Source organism: Pelodiscus sinensis, chromosome 3 (assembly GCF_049634645.1).
Source record: "Pelodiscus sinensis isolate JC-2024 chromosome 3, ASM4963464v1, whole genome shotgun sequence".
NCBI lineage: Eukaryota > Metazoa > Chordata > Testudines > Trionychidae > Pelodiscus > Pelodiscus sinensis.
In genome coordinates this window covers 189,731,606-189,758,110 of record NC_134713.1, presented here as the reverse complement: position 1 = coordinate 189,758,110, position 26,505 = coordinate 189,731,606, and the positions used below count along the sequence as shown (strand labels likewise).

At 40.3% G+C, this 26,505-nt stretch overlaps 1 protein-coding gene and 1 long non-coding RNA gene across 8 annotated transcripts in view; one reads left to right on the top strand and one right to left on the bottom strand.

The window, feature by feature from the left end:
- The window catches only part of SLX4IP (SLX4 interacting protein), a 125,920-nt gene that overhangs the window by 15,740 nt on the left and 83,675 nt on the right, over positions 1-26,505 (top strand). The gene's annotated exons all lie outside the window — the stretch shown is intronic.
- Positions 3,471-26,505, bottom strand: part of LOC142828078 (uncharacterized) — a 36,885-nt gene continuing 13,850 nt past the window's right edge. Inside the window, exons 3-4 of the long non-coding RNA XR_012903033.1 lie at positions 8,506-8,647; positions 3,471-3,598 (exon numbers count right to left, since the gene is read on the bottom strand). This is a non-coding gene — a long non-coding RNA (uncharacterized LOC142828078). The remainder of the gene's footprint in view (positions 3,599-8,505; positions 8,648-26,505) is intronic.

The following is a 26,505-nucleotide window of genomic DNA, read 5'->3' as shown; positions in this document are numbered from 1 at the left end:
GGGCTTAAAGTGCAGCAGGGGAGGTTTAGATTGGACATTAGGAAAAAATTCCTAACTGTCAGGGTGGTCAAATATTGGAATAAATTGCCAAGGGAGGTGGTGGAATCTCCCTCTCTGGAGATATTTAAGAACAGGTTAGATAGACATCTGTCAGGGATGGTGTAGACGGAGCTTGATCCTGCCTTGAGGGCGGGGGGCTGGACTCGATGACCTCTCGAGGTCCCTTCCAGTCCTATTATTCTATGATTCTATGATTCTATGTGTATAGGGAAGATATGTAGGGAGGGTGAGGGTGACCAAAGCCCGCCTGTCAAGATTCGTACCAAGGCTGCTTCTCTTACTTTTCCTGTTCCTCTCGGAGAGTGAGAACAAAATGCACAGCTTGTCTGCCTTTTGTGCTCCCAGCCAGAGTGAGGCAGGCAGCAAATTGTGCACTTTCCTCTTGCTCCGTGATGAAGGGGAACAGCCAGTAATGTTCCCGTATGAATCAAGGGGGTAAGTTTCAGCGCTCTCACCCCCAAAAGGACACATGACCCTCCCCCAGCCAGCCCCTTTCACCTGCGCGGTGATTCTGTCTCTTTTTCTGTTTTATGAGAAGCAATCCCATTCCAGGTTCATCCCATTTTCCTGGTACAGGCAGTCCCCGAGTTACACGGATCCGACTTATGTCGGATCCGTACTTACGAACCGGGCTTTTCTCGCCCCGGAGGACATGGGCGGCGGGACCGCCCAGCCGCGCCGCAGTCCCGCCGCCTGCATCCTCCGGGGCGAGAAAAGCTGCTCCGCGTCTCCCTGGTCTGCTGGGCTTGTCCCCCAGCAGACCAGGGAGACGCGGAGCAAAGCCGCGGAGGACGCGGGCGGCGGGACCGCCCAGACGCGCTGTGGTCCCACCGCCCGCGTCCTCCGCGGTGAGAAAAGCTGCTCCGCGTCTCCCTGGTCTGCTGGGGGAGGTCCCCCCAGCAGACCAGGGAGACGCAGAGCAAAGCTGCGGAGGATGCGGGTGGCGGGACCGCGTCGCGTCTGGGCGGTCCCGCCGCCCGCGTCTCCCTGGTCTGCTGGGGGCGGGGCGCAGCTAGTGCGTCCCCCCTCAGCAGACCAGACTTTTCTCACCGACGCTTGGGGTAGATCAGCTAGGGCGCTGCCGGGTTGGTCCCGCAGCGCCGCTCCTTGGCGCTACTGGACCAACCTGGCAGCACCCCAGCTGCTGTGCCCCAGGCGTCCTGATTCAGCCGCTGCTGGTGAGTTTCAGCAGCGGCTGAATCAGGACGCCTGGGGCAGAGCAGCTGGGGTGCTGCTGGGTTGGTCCAGTAGTGCCGAGGAGCGGCGCTACTGGACCAACCCAGGAGCACCCCAGCTGCTCTGCCCCAGGCGTCCCCAAGTCAGCCGCTGCTGAAACTGACCAGCGGCTGACTACAGGAAGCCCTAAGCAGAGTTGCTCTGCCCCGGGCTTCCTGGAATCAGCCGCTGATCAGTTTAAGCAGCAGCTGACTTGGGGACACATGGGGTAGAGCAGCTGGGGTGCTGCCGGGGTTGGTCCCTGCAGCGCCGAGGTGCGGTGCTGCGGGGACCTACCCAGCAGAGCCCCAGCTGCTCTGTCCCAGGTGTCCAGATTCAGCCGCTGTTGAAACTGATCAGCGGCTGATTCCAGGAAGCCCGGGGCAGAGCAACTCTGCCTCGGGCTTCCTGTAGTCAGCCGCTGGTCAGTTTCAGCAGCGGCTGAAACTGGACGCCAGTTCCGACTTACATACAAATTCAACTTAAGAACAAACCTACAGTCCCTATCTTGTACTTAACCCGGGGACTGCCTGTATAACCAAACCCCTGCCTTGCTTTGTTATAAGAGGAAGCTGTATACTTAATTTAGGTGGTCCTAGCTCTTACTGTTTATGAGGAGTTCTTGAACAAATAGACAAACAAACCCACTCAAATATATAGTAGATGGAGAAATGGAAACAGTAATTTAGACATTGCATACAGTTCTGTGTGATTGGAACAGCATGTTGCTCTTGGGTAGTGTCTTTTCCAAGATTTTTCCTTTGTGGATAATTAGTTGTACTTTTTGGAGGGTTGTTAGAAAACATTTTAATATGGCAGTCATTTAAGCTTGCTGTTCCTGGTTTCATGGAAAGATAACCTACTTAACAAAAAGACCAGGCTTTTAGTCTTAGTCTTAGTTTGTAGTCAAAACTGCATTTTCCACAAGGGAAAGAGAATCATGAATGATACAATGAGCTTTTTAGCATTTTCATCCTCATATCAACTTTAACTTGATTGACCAAGACATAGATCTGTACAAGGACAACTATATATGGTGGAAATTTGCTTCTGCTTTCCTTATCATTACAAGGGAAGATAGAATTAATATTTCACCTTTGTAGCATACCCTGAGTGTACACGAGTGGTATTCTAATGATAGAAAAGTAACAAAATTAGCTCTAGGACAAGCTAGTTATTTGATGGCCTGAGTCTTGGTGTCATCGACACTGGTGCCACTGGCTGGATAGTCAGTTCGGCTGAGTTGGAGTGTTTGTGCTGGATAGAGTCCTGAGATCTTTGGTTGCTAATCAGAAATGTGGTATGGATTGCCTATCTAACACAGACACCACAACTCTATCCAGCTATTTACTTTGGCAGTCATGCTATTGTCAATGACATCATGAGAACTCAGCTGTACAAACAGATGGTTTCTCATACAGGTGTTTCATACTGCTACTGTTTGAGTCAGGTACTAGTAGTGTTTGTCACTGGCAAGTCAGCCACAGCGTGCTATAGGTTTGGGACACTTCTATTTCTCTTTGTATTGTTAGAGAAGTCAAGGCAAATTTCTGGCATTCACAGAATGTTGAATAGGAATGTAAATTAGTTTCATATTTTTGGTGTCCATGAAGTTTGTCAGGGTTGGTAGCTGTGGAAGCAATTTTCTATTTAATTGAACACTGAAATCACTTTGTCAAGCTTAATTCTGCATATGCAGAGCTAGGTGCCCTCTGATTTATTTACTGGCTGTTAGTTTCCGTCTCTGTTTTTTTCTTCCCTAAAGATACGTTCTCCAATGAATATAAATGTGCTTTTTCCCTCTCTCGTTTTTAAAAGATTATATTGCACTTTCCAGGGAAGGCTTTCCTTCAAAAGGCTCCCCATTAAGTACCAGAAATTGCTTCTGTTTGACTACACAGAGAGGCAATATAAAATAGCGTGTTCTTACTCTGTTGAAGCATGTGATGCGATTTAAAGTAATAAATAATATAAATATTGTATAAAATTGAAATATACATATTTTAACGTCTCTCTTCCCATGAGTAATATGTGAGGGAAACACCTCAGCATTATAAATACTGCACTGGTCAGGACTTTGGAATATACAGCTTATTATCCCATCTTTCATTTTTGTCTCAATAGTTTCAAATGTAATTTAAAGAGAGAAAACACCTATTATATATTTAATAGCTTTATTTTACATGGACATATATGTATATTACCAGAAGACTCTCATAGGATCTTTTTACATCTTTCTGCTGTGTAATGGTGTATTACTTTCAGCAGAGGGAGTAGTTGGTTCACATTTGAAAGATGATCATAAGCCTTTTTGTGAAAGATTCTTAAAAGCAAATGAAATTAAGTTAATTAATGCATTAAAATCTTTTTATTTGTACTGCAAAAACTCCAGTTAAATCCTAAATGCACATATTTCAATTGCTAATTGACTGGAAGCCATAGTATATTGTGATACATATCATAGCTATGGACCCCTTACTCCATTCATGTGAAGAAGTAGGTTGTGCCCACAAAAGCTCATGATACTGTCTACATTTTTGTTAGTCTCTATGTTGCTGCAGGACCATTTGTTGTTGTTTTTTATTTTTTTTTAATTTAATGAACAGTATTTTGAGCAGATATTTTCAGTTTTAAGCAATATTGATATCTCATGGCTTCATGGCATGAAATATGGTAGAATCCAACAAAGTGAAAAATGGGGCATATAAATTTAATTAGGATAATATCTGTGTGTGTCTGGTCTGCTAAAATATTTTAATGCTATTATAAGTAAGTAAATCGTAACCTTAATTGGGAAGGCTTAAAGTAGATTCATGGACTGTATATAGACTTGAGAAAAAATACCACTAGGCTTGTGTTTAAAACTGATGAAAGGTTTTAAAAAAGAATTTTCCTGTAGTTATGTAATTTGCATCAATCCATGCCAAACTACTGAACTAAATATGGTAAGCTTTGTAGTCATAATATAAATTAACCTCATATACTATTTATAATATGTTGATTTGTCATACCTTACAAAAAGAGTACATCTGAGTTGGTAACTCTTAAGATTTAGTGAAAATATGATAAAATAATAAATCTCTTCTCAGAGATGGCTTCTTTCACTTTGGACTTTCATTTACACATTTAGGGCTCTGTTCTAACTCAGATTTGTAGACATTTACTGCCACATACTTGACATTAGAAAAATTGCAGTTAAAGAATTTCTGTGGTCAGCCAGGACATTTTGGGCCAGATTTTCAGATGTCCTCAGCCCTAACATTTCTCATTATTGAGGACTGTGTCTATTTTGTGTATTTTATGTAGAAGACCCTTCTAGGAAGGAACACATCTTACATCGCTGTTTTGTACAGGACTAACCACATAGCTATTGTTTAATACATACATGCAGAGAACCTTTGGTATCTTCTAATTTAAAGGTACTAAAGGGTTTTATCTTTTTGTCCAGGTGAAAGGGACTGAGTGGATATACTGAGATAAATGTTCTTCTTGTCAGACTGCGTATGTCTTATGTCATAATAACAATAGCACATGATTTTAGAACAAAATTCTGCCCCCGGATATGTGCAAGTTTTCCTTGTGATCAGCTCGAACCTGAAAATACAGAGTTGGACACTTTATTTTGGTGTAGGTTCATTGTGTTTGCAAATGTTGTGTTTGGGCAGGGTAACTTTATTTTATGAATGGTTTCTAACAGTAATATTTCATTTTATGTGCTCCCCTTATTTAGTTACTCAGCTGCCCTAGACCTTTTTTCAGGATATTGACAATAATTTACGTATTGAGTGCTGGTTCTGTGGCTGCCTCTTAAAGCTCTTAAAGTTTTGTCCTGTTTATTTGGATAACTACAGAGTTTAATGATTTTTTAAACTTCACCTGATGTTAGATTTTTAGCAGTGTGAAGTATTGGAGAAAGGGAAAAAACTTAAAAACAAAATGGTAGATGGGCACATTTATTAATTTTATTTATATTTGTTCTTACTGTAGGGATGGAAGCGACTAATCAAATAATCGAGTCACTACTCAGCTAGTCTTTCCTCTCCCCCCCTTTGCTGCCTCTATTAGAAACCAGTTCCCCTCCCCCAGCACGGTCTTCATGGGGAGGGTCAGGGGAGGAAGAGGCACAGCAGGGGACAAGGCACAAGCCAGGAATCAGCTGTGTTGGCTCCTGCCTGGTCCCAGAAGCTGAGCCTCTGCTTTTGAAATGTAGCAAGAGTCGCCCATGGCTCTTGCTACATTTCAAAAGGCAGAGAGGCACAGCAGAGAACCCAGGGCGAGCCCAGGACTGCTTCCCTGCTGTGCCTGTGCCTCCCCTGTGTGGCTCTTGCTACATTTCAAAGGGAGAGGTGCAGCAGGGATAGCAAATGCCCCCATCCCTCCTTATCGACTAATTGAGTAGACGATGGAAATTACATCAGCTAATCGAGTAGTCTATTAATCAAAATTTAACATCCTATCTTACTGTGCAATTTCTCTTTCATATTTGTGGGGGCAGAAGTAGCAGGATATGTAATGATGAAAGAGGTGAGTAAATAAGTGGGGAGAGGGAAAAACATTGATTAGGAAAAGAGTGAGTGGATAGCCTGGTCCACCCCCTTTGAAATCTCTGGGAAAATCTCCTCGGAGTCGAGGAGGCTATAGTTCAGGCCTTAGGAAATGAGGGAGGAATAATGAGATTAAGGGTGATAAGAGAGGAACAGTAAAGGAAAAGGATAGGAAGAAGCTAGGCTACATGACAATAATATAAGAGAATTTTCCTGCAAGGTCATTTGTTATGATGCAAAAGGCTGCTGGCACAACTTGTTTAGCCTTCAGTTTCAATAATTTAAATAAATGAAATTCATTCGCTATACCTAGAAAATGAGGATTATGCATTTTGTTTGCCTCTCCCCGTCATGGTGTATGTAAACAGGTTCTGGTGTGTGAAGATTCATTATCCCTGTTTGTCTGAGTTCAGTGTGTTGGGACGTTGTATAGAAGGATTGCAAAATGAGGAAGAGATACAACAAAGGAATGTATGCAGGATAAACTAAAAATAAAATTCAGTAGGTTCACAATTTCCTTTAAATTGTTTGATTTTTTAAGCTCTGCAGTCAAAAATAGGTTATTCAATTTCAGTCCTCCAATTAAAATTGAGTATCTTGTGCATACTACAAAATTCATTAGTCAACTGTGACTCTGCAGATATTCGTTTTGACTCAACGTGCTAACGTTTCCTTAAATAACATAGAGCAGAGAAAGGCACATTGTGTAATTTGTTGTATTCATTGTAGCCCATGATGTTTGATGATTCTTGACTATTGTGAAAACCCTTCTAACTTCCTGATAAAATGATGACTAGTGATCAGCTGATGAAAATAAATGCATTGCCATCGTTTCTGAAACTTTAGTGTCCATATAAATGTTTCACTTTCCACAATTGCTCTTGCTCTATCTGGAATGACAGTGCACTTATTTTCTAACACTTGACAGCTGCTCAATCAAGCCACGACAGTGTGGTTGGCAAAAACTATACATTCCAGTTAACGTTTTAAAAATAGTTTAAGGAACTACAAATCTGAAACTTGAAGAAATCACATTTGGAGCACTTGCAGATTAAGTAATATTTTTGAGTTTAGGAGTGATAATGAACCATAATGGCTCTTTCTGTGGACAAGACCCAAACCCCATTGAAATGAATGGATTTGAGATTAGGGCCTGTAAGACTATATTGGCAATAGAATATAGCTGAACTCTAAGAACTTCTAAAATTGTTCTGGCACCAGTCTTACTCAGTTTGGCTTGCCAGCCTTAGTTATTTTAAGGTTGTTTATTATTATTAATTTATTTATTTCAAAGTCTATTAGTATTTGCGCTCCCTATCCCTCTCTAAGAATGGTGCATCCAAATAAATAATAAACAAGAACTAACTTTCATAAGACAATCAAAGACAGGCTCTAGGGGAGAAACTCCAAAACAGTATAGTGTTGTTGATGATCTAATTTACCCACATTTTACACTGGCGGCACTCTTGTCGACAGTTACTTCTGACTTGCTTTGAGGCCCACTATGCTTCTAGTAGAAGTTCTTGAAGCTAAGCAAAGTGTTACTGCATGGTTCCACATATGTAATATCAAACTCATATTTTGGATTGATACCAGTGATGTATATGAGCAATATGAGGATAGAAGGCCAAATACATTGGATTTGAATGCAGTGAAATTCATATGCAGACTAACAGGTGAGCTTTCATGTCTTCTTCACAAGTTATTGTCTTCAAATTATTTTGCTATTTGTTCTAGTCTCACTTATTTTCCTGTTGCCGAACTTAAATTTAGATAACAACAAATAGTCTGGTAGCACTTTAAAGACTAACAAAACATGTAGATGGTATCATAAGCTTTCATGGGCACAGCCCACTTCTTCAGATGACCAGAGTGTTGTAACTTGTGGGCTGCGTCTAGACTGGCATGATTTTGCGGAAATACTTTTAACGGAAACGTTTTTCCATTAAAAGTATTTCCGCAAAAGAGGATCTAGATTGGCAAGGATGCTTTTGCACAAAAAGTACTTTTGCGCCAAAGCATCCATGCCAATCTAGACGTGTTTTTGTGCAAGAAAGCTCCGATGGCCATTTTAGCCATTGCGCTTTCTTGCACAAAAAATTAAGGTGCCTGTCTTGTGCAAGAGGGCTTATCCCTGAGCAGGAGCGTGAAAGCATTTGTACAAGAAGCACTGATTTTGTACATTACAGAGTCAGTGCTCTTGCGCAAATTCAAGCGGCCAGTGTAGACAGCTGGCAAGTTTTTGCACAAAAGCGCCTGCTTTTGCGCAAAATCTTGCCAGTCTAGACGCACCCTAGATGTTAGACTTGAACTGCTTGTCCTAGCACTATGCTGCGCTCTCTGGAATTGAGCTGCAGTAGGAGTTTAGTAATACTAACCAAAATTGCTGACTGAGGGGTTTCTCATACAAAGTAAAATAGACTAGCTAATTGTGGAATGAAGAGACTGAGAATTTTGGAGGAGAGATGGACTGATCTGCTGTTCCAGAAAGAAGATACTTGATATTCTGTGACTTGAAACACAAGGGGTGATCCGATTAGAGTTGAATTTGCATTTCACATAGCAAGGGGAAAAAATCTGCTACAAAATAAATTTGTTAGCAGGTTTGTATCATATAAAGTTGACATTTCCAAGTACTGACAGCAGAGTGGCAATAAATAAGTAATGTATGAAAGTGTTGTCTGACCTTGAATACATTGTGAAGTCATCTTGAGTTTCTCCCATTGCTCTGTTTTCCAGAAAATTGTGCAGCCTATAGTCAAAACCTATGGTAGGAAAGATCCACTCCGCTACAGCGAGTTTCAGGTCCATTCATCTGTAGTAATAATCTGTAGTAATGGTACCAATAATAATAATACATTATTGTTTAGAAAATTGAAGAATAGAATTGATGAAAATTGAAGAACAGAAGACTACACAATAAAGAGAATACACACAGAATATGAGCTGTATCTTAAACCAATTAAAAGCAGTTGTTGGTTCCAGGCAGTAATTGCTGCTTAAGTGCTTCATCTGTGTGTGGATGAACAGTTAATTCTTCTCGTTTGTGAGGGAGAACTGAGGAAAAGACTAGAGATAGTCTCAATGGTAACTGGATGCTGTTCAAGAGTATTTTGCCCACATGGAGACCCCTTTTTTTGTATCAGGTATCACTCTCATACATAACTGTATCACATATACTGTGCAATTAGACATTTACCACCAGAGTTTTCTTTTACTGCAAAATTTGAATGGGAAATATCTTAGGTTATTTAAGTAGTGTTGGTAGGAAGTGTCTATCCATTTTAATGGTGCTTACTTGTAATGACTGATAAACATATATTCAGTTATATCAGTTAGTTACTACATCCATATCTGCTTGGATTTTTGAAAGATGATAGCATAAGAGTTGTGCAGTACTCTGATAAATAATATGCTTTGTTATGAATCTGCAAAACTATTTATATGCTGTTTTCCCTTTGATATAGAAATGGAATTTTATTATTGTATTTTCTCTACACATCTTGTCAAAATATTGTCAAAGATTGCCTAAGGGATCTAGAAAGTAGGTGCAAAGGGTCTGGTATATTGGCCATTGCTGAAATGAATAAAAAGCAGTTTATGTGATTTACAGATTATTATTCTTCAAGCTTAATCCAGCGTACTGTTCATTTAAACTCAGGGACTTCACAAGGCAGTATCTTTTGATTCTTGAATATAGCAATGATTTAATAAAGAAATGGCTAACCAAATAGACATTACGGGTTGTTCTGTTTTATATCATCTAGATACAAAATATCAAAAACAGACTAAATACTGAATGTAAAATATCTGCTGAACCAGAGATTTTGGAAAAGCTAATTTTTGGGACATTAGTAGGAGTAGGAAGACCTGTTCAGTACCCAAGTCCTAGACTTTGGCAGTTAGCAGGGCATGCCATGCATACTTACTCTTCTTTGTCTTTTTCAGTTCCTAATAGTCAAGAGAGAAAATTCATTCATGCAGTAGTAAAATAGATTAGACATTAATGTGCACAATACTACCATACCAATAAGCCAATGTTCATTAACTGAAACAAACCTTATTATGAAAAGCTATTGTACTCTTATTTATCTATATTATAATAACACCTAGAGCTGCGGTTCCCAACCTTTTCCAGATGGGGATCCATTTTGACAATTCAGGAAGACTTGGTGACCCAAGGTAATTCAAAAACGGGGGGAGGAGAGGCAGGAGAGCCACCTGCGGAGACACTTAGCGACCCTTTTGAAATGTAATGGCGACCCATATTTGGGCCCCACCCATAGGTTGGGAAACCCTGACCTCACTCAAAAAGAGGTTTACATTGCGCTAGGTGCTGTATAGTTACACATAGTTACAGGCTGTGTCTCAAAGAAGCTATAGCAAATTGAGCGAGTAGCAACCAACGAACGTAGTAGACCATATGACCTCGGTATCAGAAATAACACCATCCAATTAAATAGCTCACTGTTGCACCGGGTAGTTCTTTTTAACTTTAAATCAATTAGCTATCTGTGCCAGACATGCATGAAACCCTTATTGGTTGGCTGTCACAGCAGAGGCTGACCTTAGGGAGAGAGTAGTGAATTTATAGATTTGTGTGGAGTTTTGTGTGGAGTGGGTGTTTCATTAATAGGAGATGGTCTTTTTTAATGCCAGTTCACAAAGTTTAACTCTGAGAAGGACAAAGTTGAATCCAAGTGCTTTGGAAAGTTTCAGAATTCAGAATTGCCAATTTCTGGCAGCCGAACAAAATGTTTTGGTCTGGCCTCCAAAATATTTTGATAATACCTTTCTCTCAAACAAAACATAGTTAAACATGGCTATTAATTATATCAGAACAATGATTATAAATCCCTAATAAAAAAAAGTCATTTTACAATTTTTTTACAATTAACTTGGGTATTATAAACTTTACTTCCTCACTTAGTATTACTTGCAGAAACGGAATAGTGGTACAGAATAGAAAAGGTTTATCTGCAAACCCCAGTCGATTATAAAACATTTTTTCACCCAATACAGCAAACTTTGCTTCACTAATTTTTGAGTTATTCTTAAGTTTAATAAGGTTACAAGGTACCATTGTCATCATCTAGTCTGACCTACTTTATAACACCAACCAGAGGATATTTTTGGATTAATTTGTGTTTGAACTCAGTCACATCTTTTAGAAAAAAAATCAAGTGTTGATTTCAAAGTTTCCAGTGATGGGGAATATAAAAACAAATGCCATAAAATAATAAGACACAGAAATAAAATATACTCAGATATAACCAGTTCCTACTTTTTATATACAGGGCCTTTTGCAATAATTGAGAAATGTTACATACTTTCTAACAATGCACATAGAAAGATCACTTCACACACTTTTGAAATGTAGCCAGCAATGTGGTGTGGCAGAGCAGCCATTATTCACATACCACTGTAAAATATCATACCCAGTCAAAACAGAGATGATGAGACATAATTGCCCAACTTGGAATTCAACCAGAATATTACATTGCACTCATACTCTTTAGAGTGTCTTGGGCTCTTTAATGGCCCTGAATAGCTTCTGTTTTAAATCTAATGAATTCAGAAATTGCCTCCAGAACCATGGTAGGACACTGGTTCAAAACTGATTTAGAGGGAAGAATGGATTACCAACAAATATACATGTTCCTTGATGGTCCTTCATCCACATTTGAATGTAGCCCAATCATAATGCAGTCCACTCACTGTGCAGCTCTAGCAATCCTCTGTTAAAAAGGCACTATTAGGAACAAAAGACTCTTCAAGGAACAGTCTAGTTTGGTAGAAACAAACCTGTTCTTTTGGTGGACACTCCATGATCACACTAGGAAAATCAAGGTGGTAGAAAGCTTCTGTGGGATGGTGAATATATTTTTTAAATCACTTTTGTTAAACTAAGCAATGAATCAGTGGGAATACATAACAATGGACCTACTAGTTTTTCCAGAGAATTGTTAAATCAAAAAATAAATCACTAGCTATTCTGAGTCAAGGATGTGCAGGACTATGAATTGTTTCTGTCACCTGATGAGTTGGCCTCAGTTTTACATTTCATCTATCTCTTAATCCAAAAAATGTTGAAGATTAGTGAAGATGTGAAGAATAATTCTGGTGTGATATTGTCAAATTATGATTCTCTGGTCTGATTCAACTAGCAAAAAGTGAATACCAGACCTGTGTGTCAGTAAGACTTATCAGGCTGGTATTTTTTTTTCTTTATTGCTTTTTTTGTTTTTGAAAATGTATTGAAATTTTATTGCTCTGTAACCATCAAAAACTAGTATGAGATTTGGGAATCAACACATCTGCCTTTTGGATAATGTGCAAAGATCATCTTTAGCTTAACATCTGCAGTATTTTCAGGCCAGCTTCTAGACCATAGGCTTTCAAGCTGTTTATCATTGGTAGTGCCTGAGCGTGATGTTCTATCAGTCACTTCACAACAATTTTTTAAAAGAGGTATATGAATCATTAACATTTGGGAATTGCTGTTCTAGACAATGTCCATTAGTAGTCAATATAGATGACAGCAGAGGATTCTAACTTTCAGAAAGCCCTCAGTCAGTGACCTTCTGGATGTTTCTCTGAACCTAAATATTGCTGCAATCATTGGGGCACTTGAGCTATAATAATTACACATACACAATATTACTAAAGCAGTGATAGTTGCAAATCAAATGTATCGAAATGTTCCTTTTCCCATCCTTATTTTAGAGGAAGAGATTTGCATAGGTGCAACAGTTGGAGCAGTGTTTTATCAGCTTTCTTTCCAATCCCATTAAGTTTCACCCTTGTCATTATGTTTACTATGAAGTTGAGTATTGTTTTGGGAGTGGATGAGTGGTAAATTAGATGAAAATAGCAGGGATTTGGCAGTAAAAGGATAGGAACACACATTCTTTAATCAGACATTGTTTTAAACTTATTTTATGTCATTATAGCCACAGAACAACATCTCATTTCCAAGCAATGGATAATTCTGTACTACATAAGTGCAGGAACCTTTCCAAGATGAAAACATGCTGTTCTTCATTCCATTTATTGACTAGCTGATAATTACATTGTGTACATTTGCCTATGGAAAGGGGAATGGTATTTCATGTTGCAACTTGAATCTAAAAGTAAGTGTTTTTTAAGAAGCAGAGTGCAGAAATGTTCATAGTATCAATCTCATTTTTTTTAAGTTTTGTTAGAGAAGCACTGAAGCATATGAGGTTGGACATGTCAACAGCCACTGAGATTTCTAGCCAAATCAACAATATACACAGAATTTAAGTTCTCAGTTTTTATAGTTTTAATACTGTACTTGTGATCAATGAGACAAAACTTTTGTCATAGACAAGTATCTATTTTACAGTGAAGCATACAGGACTATGGGACTAAAGTTAAAGAAGTTACAGAATACCTACATTTCCACGTTGCTGTTATTTGAAAGTTCTGGACTTTCTAATTTTTCTTTTAAACTTCAGTGGAAAAATCCTTCAAAGTAACATAGAATTATTGATACATTCTAACTTTCTTGACTATATTTAACAAATGTTTTTGTGAATGATTTTATTTAGAAAGGTATTTTGTGTGGATGACTTTTTTAAAATTTAAAAGCATGGGGAGATGTGGGTATGTTTTTAATGCTTGGTTTGAGGAATTTGTATCTCAACATTTTAATATTCAGAGTCTGGCCTTAGTTGTAAGTGTAATAGCTTGTTTCATGCTCTGTATATTCACAGTTATGATACTAAAATGTTAAGACCACACACAGGCAGCAAAATCTCTAGCCACTTAAGCATGTAAACAGTCTGGCTTTTTACAAAGTGGAAAAATATTTCTGGTGTGCTATTTTAAAAAGATCAGCATGTTAAAGTGCGGTGTGCAACTGTGTCAACATTTTTTTGGCTGTAACCATTAATTCAATAGTCTCTTGATAATATGTAAAACGTGAAACTGGTTTGTTTACTGCTGGGATTGGTGCAGCAATTACTGTCTGCAGTTTCAAATAGATAATTGATCAAAGAATTATTTTTCATGATAATTTGCTATTTAAAACAACTGTTTTGTGTATGCGTGTTTTGTTTTTGATTTACAGACTGCTTTTGGATCTTTGAAAGGACATTGGACCAACAGATATCATAAATACTTTCCTATAAAAACATTTTTATTTTGACAGGCAAGGGCAGTTTATTCCAAATAAGACTGTACCCTGGCCTTTTCACACAGGAGTTTGAGCTTTCTGAATGGCCACAGACAAAGAAACATGAATTTCGTTCTTCATAAACCTCAGTTATCTTGAAACCTGATCCGACATGATGCCTTTTAGATTTTTCTATTTAATGCACATTCTCAGCATAGATTGTTACTGCCGTAATAACCAGAATGGAGACCACATAGATGTACAGTATGGTTTGAGGACACCCTAATCTTCAGTACAAAGGATTGAAGAGACTACAAGGCCCATCATGCATGCTCCACCTTGATTTGCCTGCTAGGCTAGTAGAATTAAAATGGAAGATTCATAAAAACAGCCATGACTTTCTGAGCTGCATCTCTGTTAAAATAATAATGATTCTTGTATATAGCACCATTCATTTGAGCTCTCAAAACACTTATGAATATTAATGAATTTAATTTCACAAGAACTTTATGAGTTAGGACAGTTATTAATAGAGGAGAGTGATTTGGCTGTAAAAGTTTGGATAGGTCGCCAGTATGTTCTTCATTTGGTAAAAATTTGAACATCCCTGCATTGCAGTAGTAAAAGTTCTGATGCACAGATATGTCATAATGACTTTTACTCAGCTCCTTTTAGAGTTTAATCTTTTCAAAAGTACAGTTGGCTATCCTACATCTCATGTGCTATATCATAGTAATAATATTGTGTTAGCTCTCTCACCCAGGGACTCTTTGATTTGTTTGTATACTGCCTAGCACAGTGGTGCCTAATTCCTGAGTAATTCAGACAGTACTGTAATAAATAATAATAATGATCATAATCCAAAAGATAGATGGTTAGTTCAATGATAGTGCAGAGTATATGTAGAAAAATAACATAACAGATGATATCATCATGATAAAATGTGAGGTTTCTGTTAAAGTGGTGTTTAAATAAGTATGTAAATATCCTCTTTCTCCTCCTTTTCACTGCCAAAAAGGATTATTTAGTCAAGTATGGGACTAACAACACATGTGACTAGTGGAGAAGAATTTTAATCAGCAGCAGTTTTAAGATGGAGATGGGTATGAGGAATTGTGGTTTAATCATGCAAATGTATATGAAGTCACCCTGGCTTCATGAGGAGAAATTTCACCTCTTCAATATACTTAGCCAGCTCTACACTAAGCACTTCAGTAAAACTGTGTACTGAGGTGTGTGAAAAATCCATACCTCTGAGCAATGGAGATGCACTGAGCTATCCCTCGGTGTAATTAGCACTATGTTGATGGGAGAGCAGCTTCCATCGACATGGTTACCTACCGTCTCTCATGGAGGTGGGTTAACTAAGCTCTCCTGCCGGCATGGCATCATCTTCACTAATACCCTACATCAGTGCAGCTGTACTAATCCAGCTGTAATGCTGCAGCTTTTTAAGTGTAGCCCTGCCTTTAATCTGATGTCACCAATTTGGCACCTAGCCACTATGGAGACTGGCACAGTGCTAAAATCTGTATATCCTACAACATTTGTGTTTGTGCTCTATCATAACACTCTGAGCGTCACTATTTTTTCTGACCTATAGTATGTTTGTATTCCTTACCTATTTCCAAGAAAATTCATTTAAATAATTTAAGATGTAGGATGTATATGTTGATAGTTATGCATGTTTAGTTAGTGTTGGTCTCGTAGATAGAGCCCTGCATATCCATGGATAACCTGCAGACCATTTCTGTGGTTAGGAAAGCTCTAGCGATCTCCCCCACCCCCAAAATAAGTGCGAGGCTGAAACGGATTGGAAGGGAGCAAGACAGATGCTCTGGCCAAACAGCAGAAGGTGTGAGGAGCCCAGGAGGTGGGCAAATATGGGATGAAGAAGGCGGGGATGGAGATCTGGCTGCAGCAAACACCCAAATAGAGTGGCTGTCCAGCTTGGCTCTCAGAATTATGTAAGGCTGTGAGATGTGGCAGTAGCCCACTACGCTTATCTACTCTCTGTTTCTTTTTTAGTCTGATCTGGTGACGTTTTTGGGACCTTTCTTGTAAATGTGAGTTTTGTTTTGTCTACATTGTAATGGACATAACTTGGCTGACTTAGTTAATATTGAACTGTATGTGGTATATTGAATGGTAATACAGTTTTTAATATAGGGAGCTCTACACCTGCTATTTCCTTTCATCCTCAAAGACAGACTGTTTAATTTGTATTGGCCACCTTTCTAAGTTATTGAGTGATGAGGGATTTAACTTCTTAAAGAAGTTGATAGATAACGTGATATGAAGCATATTATCAGGATAGATAAAACAGAGAAGGTATCATTCTTAATTACAAACATTTCCATGGCCATCAAGTAGATCATTCCACTGCTCATAGTCACGTTTCATTTCTGAAGAAAAGGGAGGTAAATTGCTAAAAAGAAGGACGGTACAAGAGGAAAGAATCTGAATCTCTAGAACCAGTTCCAAATTGCTTTAATGATTTCAGTATAAGGAACATGAGAAATTGATATGTAAGGCAATTTGTATGTAGATGCTGGACAATTTCTGCTGAAAAAGTGAAGTTTATACCAATGCGGCTTTCACATATAGACAGGGCTATAAGCTGCTCTTAACTGCGCAGAAAGACAAAACTATGCAATTTTATTTTATTTTTCCCAGTGGTCTATTGTGGGTGACTTTGGTATATGAATGTAAATAATATTCATATTGCTCTTGAACACTTATCTGCTAGATCCATTGGTGCTTTTTAACAATTAACGAATTATATAGAAGTGTCCTTTTTTATCCTTAATTTTTATTGATATTATTGAGGAGCTGTACCTCTAATGACTGCATCTAGGTTGCATATTTGTCCAAATACCTTTCTAAAGAGGTAACAGAGTTTCAGTTCCATCAGTCAACGTATCTGACAACTTTTCCTCCCTTTTCTTCCTGTCAAACTATTTAAGGCATTAAATATTTAGCTTTGGTCTAGTGTGGATGGATTTCGGAATGAAATTTGCTTGGATAACATAATTTAGTGAGATTTAATTTGTTGCAGTAATTTGCTGTGTATTTTCATATTGTTATTAATGGGCAGCATTTTTCTGAAAATTCCAAAAATAGTGATCATTGCTAAGCTCACACTGATCTTGCTTTTAAAGACGAAGGGCCTGATTCAAAGCCCATGAAAATCGATCAGGCCCTTTGTCACATGACACCTGTTGCTATTAATGATTGTCAAATGGCTGTTTCCCTTTGCTGTTATTGTGCTCTTTGACGTTTATTACTCACAGAAGGTTTTCAGATCTCTTTTGGCATAGTGTAAGGTATATCATCTAAATTCCTTTTGGCAATATGACAAGTAAAGGAAGTTTTCCTCTTTGCTGGACATATTCCCTCAGAAATTTCTTGGTCTAACTCAGTTGGTTATTGGACTATGTATTTTTGCTATGTATGCTATTTGAGAATGTGTGTGTCTGTATAACTATAAAACTGTATATGTGTATATGCTCTTACACTAAGTTATCCTGAGATTTATAAATGTATAGAAAGTGTATACAGCTGGTCCCCAACTTACGAACGGGTTACGTATCAAACACCTGGTCGTAATTTAATCTGTTCATAAGTTGGATTACATTCACTTACATACGGCCGCACTGTTCATAAGTGCGGATTTCGTTCGTAACTCTGGTTCTGGGTGTATAGGAGGTTGGTCATAAATACGAACGGTCATAAGTCGATGCGTTCGTAACTTGGAGACCGGCCGTATTTACTAATTAGTGATAGTCAAAATCACAGTTAGGTATCTTGCTAGCTTTTTTCATAATATCACTTTCTTAATGCAACACAGAGATTTTGCCTCAGATAAGAGAAAACATTCACGCTTGTTCTTCTCTCCATATTCCTGGACCCTGTTGCTCATCTCTGTTTTTTATCTCTCTTTCCTTTTAACAGTTTCAGTTGAATCAATAGTGAAAACAGCCTACCACCTAATTCTTTTTCTTTTTTTAAAAGTAAGCTGTTGGATGAAGGTACTGCTTTCAGTAGGGTTTTGCCATCAGTTATTCCAGATTTAATTTTAGCATTTAAATAATTCCAAAGAGAGATTTTAGACATTTTTATTTGATTTAAGAACACCTCCACATACTCCAGGTATATTTTAAAAAATGTGGCCACAAATGTAGCATGTTTTATAAGGCTTCAGTTACATCACTTGGGAAATGGAATGGAACTGAAGAATTTACCATGGAAGTCAAATTTTGCAGATATGGGGGGAAAATCTTCATTTGATTTACATTGGGGATCTGCCCCATGGTGTCGCTCCCATGAAAGATTGCATTCTGACTTATTCTTCCTCAAGTGTTTGTTCATGTGCATTCCAGTGTGGTGTTTGCACATGCGTGAGCACATTTACTGGAAGATTTCCCCCATAGAAGCGAGCTGTAGGTTTGGTCTGGACATCTCCTGCAGTGTCGCTAGAATGATGCCCAATATAGAAACCTGCTAACCCCCTCTCTCCCCCCCCCTTCAGTTTCTTCTTTCCATCAGTGACCATTAGCTGGAATTCCCCATTGCTCTTGTTAGCAAGTACAGCACCTCGTTTGTTCTTTGTAGTTATCAGTCATCATTATTCTTATAGTTGCAGTAATTAGCATTGGTCCATTAGTGTTAGTTAGTTTAAAAATAGTTATTATATAGTTTTATTTTTAAATTAGTTTAGTGGAAGGTTTTTTCCTTCCTTCTCTGTGCTTTGGCACCAGGACATGTCTCAGTCTCTAGGCTTTAAATCCTGTGGATCTTGTGGCAAGCATATGCCCAAAAGTGACTACCACACTTCTTGTTTAACGTGTTTGGGGAAGGGCACTAAAAAGACCATTGCCCTGTCTGTAAAATCTTCAAGCCCCATACCTTAAAAGACAGGGATCACTTATTAATGGAGTGAACTGTTAATGGAGGCGGCTCTTTCTCCTCAATCAGACTGTGCGCTGACAGACTTGGCACTGAGCATGGCCTCATTTATGTGCAATGCATTGGTGATGTCAGTGCACAGTCAAGCCCATGCCAAGAGCTCTTGACACTTTACAGACTCCTCTCGAGGCTCCCACGGCTGGCACAGCTCCCAGACACCAGCCCCCCAATCTGAGAAGAGATCGGAAACGGGAAGGTCCCCTGCTTTTCAGGAAGCCCAGGATCTCATGCACTCCAGGGGGTCTTTGTCATCATCAACCCCACCAAGAGAACCTTCCAGGGGCAAATCAGCCACGATGAGTCGATGTTCACCATTCCAGCACTTTGATTTCCTGTGCTGTGATGGGACCAAACCAATGTGGCTTCCCATTCCTGCTCAGTTGTAAGAAGTTCAGCTCCTCCATGGTCGACTTGCGTGGACACCTCGGAGTCGGATTCAGGAAGATCGTGCTGCAACAGGAGCAGGACACAGACTTCCATCAGAGACCCGTATCGCTACATGGCACCATGGCCCCCGCAGTGGCAGGCACCAGCACAATGGCCCTTTTGGACCCCTTGGACTTTCCACCAAAGCCAGTGCAGGACTCAAAGGCATCACTCAAGAGCATCATCAGTGACATCAGCTACTTTCGTGCCTTCATCAGCATAGTCAGCCATGGTATCAGTGGTCCAGACATTGATCCAAGCTTCGGCACTGCCATCAGCATCAACTGCAGCACCTTCTGTAATAATATAGGTGCCGATACCGGCGCCAGCACCAGTGGGAGCTGGACCGGTACAAACAGCTATATCAGCATCACCAACATTAACAGGAAGATAAGCTGGAATGCCATGTGCCCATGGAACAACATTTTCATTAAAATTAGCAGTAATCTTTTGCAAATACTCAGGACCCTCCCTGCCTATCCTGACCACAGGCCTTTGGCATGGCTCCCTCTATATGCTTCCTCATGGAAGCCAAGACTTGCCCAACTGCTGCAAGGAGCAGAAAGCTTCCTCAACTGCTAAATGGTTAGTAGAACACATGGTCCCCTACAAGTATTGGGCCTCTCCCTCCACTGTCCTTTGCTTTTGGTTTTTATTGATTTTTCTCCCATTTAAAAATTTTTAATAAACCAAAAATCTAAAAAAAAAAAAATGTGAAGACACAGTGCCCTAGGTATCTCATAGGAGTTATGGTATAGTTACTGCTAAATTCCTGAGTATTTGCAAAACATTATTTCTAATTCTAATGAAAATGTTCCATGGGCAGCTGGCATTCCAGCTTACCTGCCTGTTTTTGGTGGTTGTTGTGTTCTTTTTTCAACTTTGTGGTTTCTAGAAACATGGGTATAGGTGAATATTGTAACAGCACAGAAAAGGAACTTTCTGACCTGCAATATGATCTCTCTATTGGAAGAATGCATTATAGGTCCATCTAGCCCAGAGCAGGGCAAGATGCTGTCAGCAGGCCGGATCTAGCCAGCCTAGCACTTTTATCCAGCCCCATAGCAGCTGCTGGCCCAGCCACTAACTCATTGCCTGGCAGCCACCCAGAAGGTGCGAATCCTTTAAATAGAAATGATTGAAAGGGCTCAGCTCCCAGCCCCACTGCTAATGCGTTTCTGGGGAGGCGCGAGCCCTTTCAACTCCTGCTATTTAAAGGCACTGCCCCTTCGGTCTGAGGCCCGACCACTTCTGAAATTTGTGAAGTGGCCCCCTTTCAAAAATTATTGCTCACTCCATATCTAGCCAATATACTGACCACAGAGAGTTTAGTTTAGGGTACAATCTTTACACAGCAAGTTGCTATTAAGTTGCATTTTTCTTCTCTTTGATAGGAATTGTTTCCCCAGAAACATGGCACTAAAAATACTTTGCTGAATACTTTGCTTTTTGGATGTTTATTGTTTCTTACTGATTTCATATCCTTTCTGCTAGTTTGACTAAATTCTATTTTTCTAATTTGCAGCCCTACAAACTTAATTTTGGATCTGAGTATTAAACTGGATCCATTCACTCTTGCATGTCAGCAAGCCCTAAAGTTTCTATCCTCCAAAATATCTCCCTTGTCTTAAAATGCATAATTCCATTATCTTCAAATTCTTCCTCAGTTACACTTGTACAATCCCATTATGTTCAAATTGAGCCCTCAGTTAGATCTGTGCAATAGGGCTCTAATGGAGAATTTGTCTCTGCACTTGCAACTTAGTTAACAATTTTGTTGGTGATGTGAGACTTTTAATATATTCTAGGTCTCACTTTCCACTCATAGCTGAGATGGCTCTACAATGATAGCAGTAATAAAAGCAGTAGAAAGCTTACTTTTCACTAAGGAGATATAAATGTGAACAAGTGCAAATATCATGATTTATTAAATAAGGTATTATTTCCATAGTAACCTTTTAATAGTAATGTGGCAGTTTAAAGTGAATAGGTATTTCAGCTACTTAGCTTCTTTTAGTACAGGTTGAACCTCTCTAGTCCGGCACCTTTGGGACCTGACCAGTGCTGAACCACAGAATTTACTGAACCACAGAAGGTCAATTTGTCTAGCAGCATTACCAACGTTTCCATGCTTATTTGGCTCTCAGAATACATTTAGAAGTAATTTAGAGCTAAATAACAGCACAGAACACAGAGACAGGACTGGTGGCTGCAAACAAACTTTATGACTGTGGGAAGCTTGGCCACACCTGTGATAAGTGGACATCCAGCTAACTAAAATCATGCCAGACCACAGATGTTGTTGGACCAGAAAGTGCCGGACTAGAGAGGTTCAACATGTATATGCCAAACAAATTATCAAACAAATTATATATATGCACAAGAGGTGTGATTTTGGCAGAGGAGCTCCAGATACATGGATTTCTGGGGATATTTTTCCAGATAATTCCAATTAAATTAATGGGGCAATGTTTTCTTATAATAATGGACACAAAAGTTGTTCTGGTGGGGTCCTTATATTTTAATGAGAATGGATGTACAAAGTTGAAAAACTGAAGTTTCTTTTTTTTCCATTCAGTTAATTATTAATGTTTCCATTATAAATAAAATAAAACAGGAAGAAGAGTCTGGCATGTTGACCTCACCAATAAACTGTCTGGTTTGTGTTTCTTTTATGCTTTAACTTTCTCTTTAAAATATAAATTTTCTGGGTAGTCATTGCACTTTACTGAAAGTGTCCAGTAATTTTTATATAAGCATTTAACTTCACATCCTCAGTTGGAATTCCTTATTTGGCTGTAGGATTCTTCACAGAGGTTTTCTCTTCTTCCACTCCTATCTTTACGCCATTAAATGAATTCAATTTAAAGGCAAGATTATCTTTAGGTCACAGTGAAATTTAAAACATGAGGGACAAAGTGCATTTACTGTAGTTGGAATTGGAAATAAACACATAAAGAAATGTATATGGCCATACTCATAGTTATAAATTAAGTGTCAAGGCCTCAAATCTGGGAAAGCATCATCAGAATTTATAAAGTTCGATTTAAGCAGTCCATTCTCCTCACTTTAGACATCTGTAACTGGTTATTGTTTGAGTGACCACCATGTACATTATACAAAAAGGAACGTGTTTTTTGTAAGATCTCTGCTAATGTGGCAGATAAAATCCCAATGTTTGATAGCAATGCCAAAGGGCAAAGAGGTGCTGAGCAATACTCCTCGTCTTTACCATAGCTTTCCTTTCTGGAAAAACAGGCTTTGACAGTGGGAAAATGAAGAAAGTGATAAGGAGAGGTGGAAAGATGCTTGGGAACTGAGACTGATGTAGACCAGAGCTGTATTTCATCAAGCAGGAGGAGAAAAGCCTTCTCTTAAATTAATGTGCCAATGACTATTTGTTCACTGATTAAACATAAAAATCGAAATTTTAGTTTACATTGTCTTGTGTAATACATGAAAAGGAAGTCTGAATTAAGAAACAATATTACTTTTGTTAGCTTATGAGAAAAAAACGGAACCAGTTTTGTGGTTTGTTTTCCCTGGCAACCCATTTTTGACCTGTTTTTTTAAAAAAAACAATCAAATTTCTTACTGATTATCTATCAGCTGCTATGTATTCTGCTCAGAATAAATGATTTTAAACTGATGCACTGCAAGGATGAAAAGCAGTTGCCTGAGGGGATAGAGTCTGAACTACTGGAAATTGTCCACACCTTTGAGATATGTCTATACATCATTTTGGAGTGAGCAGGAGCAAGCCTCAGTTTAGGCTTGTAAGTCTACAATGCTCACCTACACTGCAATGTACATGTACCTTGACTCTTTTCAGGCACTGCTGAATTTGTTGGTGTTTTGAAGGTTTATTGTGGCAGGGTAGAGAGTGACACTTGTTGCATATAAAACACTTAGTTTTCTTTCTTTCTTGTAACATACCTGAAGTAGTGGGGGTTGGTTGCAGAAACCGTAGCAATGACGCATAGGATTAAGCATGAATTATTTAAATATTGCTTGCTAGGAATAAATGGAACAGTTCAGATGCCCTGTTTGATTTTTTTCCCTCTAACTTGCTTGTGCAAGGAAAGGAATCTTGCTTCACGAATTGATAGACTCTCTGCATGTTAAGGGCCTGTCTACACTAGGGATGTAAAGGTTTAACCAGTGAACAGCCAGGGTGCCCCGCATGCAGGGGCTGTTCTGACCAGGATGCCAGAGCAGCCCCTGCCTGCAGGGTGCCCTAGCCTGCTGCAGGCAGGGTCTGCTAGGGCATCCCGGCCAGTAAAGCCCCTAGCTTGGGAGGGGAAGGCACTTTCCAGCCCAATGGCAGGTGGTGGAGGGGGACACTCTGGCTGGTCTGGAGGCCCTCCTCCCTGCTCGTCCCCCTTTAATCAGTTAACCAACTAAACAACATGTTTAACCGATCAACCAGTCAAACAATATGTTTAATCGGTTAGTAGGAAGGCTAAAATACATTTATTTGTGTAACCATGTAGCCGCTGAATTTTTCAGTGGTTACATATTTACATGCAGGGGGAGGGAAGGCATTTTCCCTCCTGCCCCTCCCTGCCCACTGCTGCCTCTAGATCAGCTGCGGTGGGGGAAGAGGAGGAGGAGAAATGGGGGGGCAGGCGGTTCCGCAGGATACAGAGGCAGCAATACAGTGGGGCGGGTAGTAAATGGTGAAACTTGGCTCCTAACCTCCCCTCCTCCCTCTGCTGCCTCTGATAAAGAGGCAGCAGTGAAAGAAGGGAGTGCGTGTAACTGAGAGGGTTAACCAATAAGCCTGTGTAGTTGGATACATGCTCACATCCCTGCCGGTTAACCAATAAACATAATTTTACATCATAGAATCATAGGGCTGGAAGAGACCTCAGGAGCTCATTTAGTCCAGCCTCCTGCCCAAAGGACCAAACCTAACTAAATCATCCCAGCCAGGACTTTGTCAAGCCAGGACTTAAAAAACTCTAGGGATGGAGATTCTACCACCTACCTAGGTAAACCCTTCCCATGCTTCGCCACCCTCCTAATGAAATAGTTCTTCCTAATATCTAACCTAGACTTCCCCCACTGAAACTTGAGACCATTGCTTCTCATTCTTCCATCTGTCACTACTGAGAGCAGCTTCTCTCTCAATCCTCCTTCCCTTCAGGAAGTTGCTGCTGTCAAATCCCCCCTCACTCTTCTCTTCTGCAGACTAAATAAGCTCAGATCCCTCAGCCTCTCCTTGTAGATCATATGCTCCCGTCCCCTAATCATTTTGGTTGTCCTCTGCTGGACCCTCTCCAATGCAGCCACATCTTTTCTGAAGTGGGGAGCCCAGAACTGGGCCCAATATTCCAGATGTGGCCTCACCAGAGCTGAATAAAGGGGAATAATCCGTTCTCCAGATCTGCTGGAAATGCTCCTTCTAATGCACCCTAATGTGCCATTAGCTTTCTTGGCTACAAGAGCACACTGTTGACTCATATCCAGCTTCTCATCCACTGTAATCCCCAGGTCCAACCCGGCAGCGCCCCAGGACCAACCCGGCAGCGCCCCAGCTGCTCTACTCCAGGCGTCTGCGAGAAAAGCCTGGTGTGCTGGGGGGGGCGCACTAGCTGCGCTCCCCCCCAGCAGACCAGGGAGACGCGAGCGGCGGGTCTGCCCAGACGCGTCGCGGTTCCGCCGCCCGCCTCCTCCGCAGCTTTGCTCCGCATCTCCCTGGTCTGCAGGGCCCCCCCCCCCAGCAGACCAGGGAGACGCGAAGCGGCTTTTCTCGCCGCGGAGGAGGCGGGCGGCGGGACCGCGGCACATCTGGGCGGTCCCGCCGCCCGTGTCCTCCGCGGCGAGAAAAGCCCCGTTCGTAAGTACGGATCCGACGTAAGTCAGATCCGTGTAACTCAGGGACTGCCTGTACTTCAGTTTTTCCCATATCATCTGTCACTAGGTTACCTCCCTCATCCAGTAAGGGTCCCACACCTTCCCTGATCACCCTCTTATAGCCAACATGCCTGTAGGAACCTTTATTGTTACCCTTCACATCCCTCGCTAGCTACAATTCCAGTTGCACTTTGGCTTCCCTGATTACACCCTTACATTCTCAAACAATATATTTATACTCCTCCCCAGTTATTGGTCCAAGTTTCCACTTCTTGTCAGCTTCCTTTTTGTGTTGAAGCTCACCAGGCATTTCACTGCTAAGCCAAGCTGGTCGCCTACCATATTTGTTTTTCTTACTGCACATCGGGATGGTTTGTTCCTGTGTCTTCAGTATCCCTAATCTACAATGAAGAAATATTTTAACGAGTTAATCTAAGTCAATTTAAAGTTGCTTATAGCCATAGAGTGAAATCATTGACATCACTGGGAATTTGGACATTGAGTTCAGTTGGGCCAAGATTTAACTATGGAGTATATCAGGGTTTCCCAAACTTTTTCAGCCATGGAGCCCCTACAGTTCCTGAAAATTTGGTAGAGCCCTTAAAATATCGTGATTTTTAAATCAAAGGCGCCCAAATAAATAGATATAGTTTGGGAATTCTGTTTTGTTATTTCTTGTATTTTTTTAATTCTTTTTCTTCAAGAATTGGGTGGTGAAGTGCATTTTGGTTGTACTGGCAGAAAATAATTTGTCATGGCTTTGGAGGGAAACGGAAGGTGGTGTATCTGAGATATTTGAAAGGACTGTACAGGAATCCTATATTTATGGGATTTTGTAGGAGATCAACAAGATGGCAAATTATTAAGGACTAATGGTGGTAACAGGCCCACCAACTCGGGGGAGAGGGGGATGACGACAAAGGAGACAATTTTAATTCACAAGGCAGGATGCAGGCATGGGTGGCGGGTGGAGCAAGACACCTCCTTCCTGCATCTGCCTTGTTCAGTCAAACTCCCAGGCCCTCCCCATAAGCCCCATGTGCCCCTCCCCCCCAAACGGAGCAGCTCTGGGGCAGCCACAGCCTCGCCTCCCCTCCATTCCCCAGATCCAGCCAGCTCTAGAAAAAAGCATCTCTTCAGAGAAGCTTTTAATATGTTCTGTGCAAATCTAAGGCAACTGAGTAGCCGTGTTAGTTTGTATCTTTAAAAAAAAAGAGCAGTCCTTAGAGCACCTTAGAGACTAACAAATATATTTGTGGGTAAAACCCACTTCATCCACTCCAGCTCATCAGA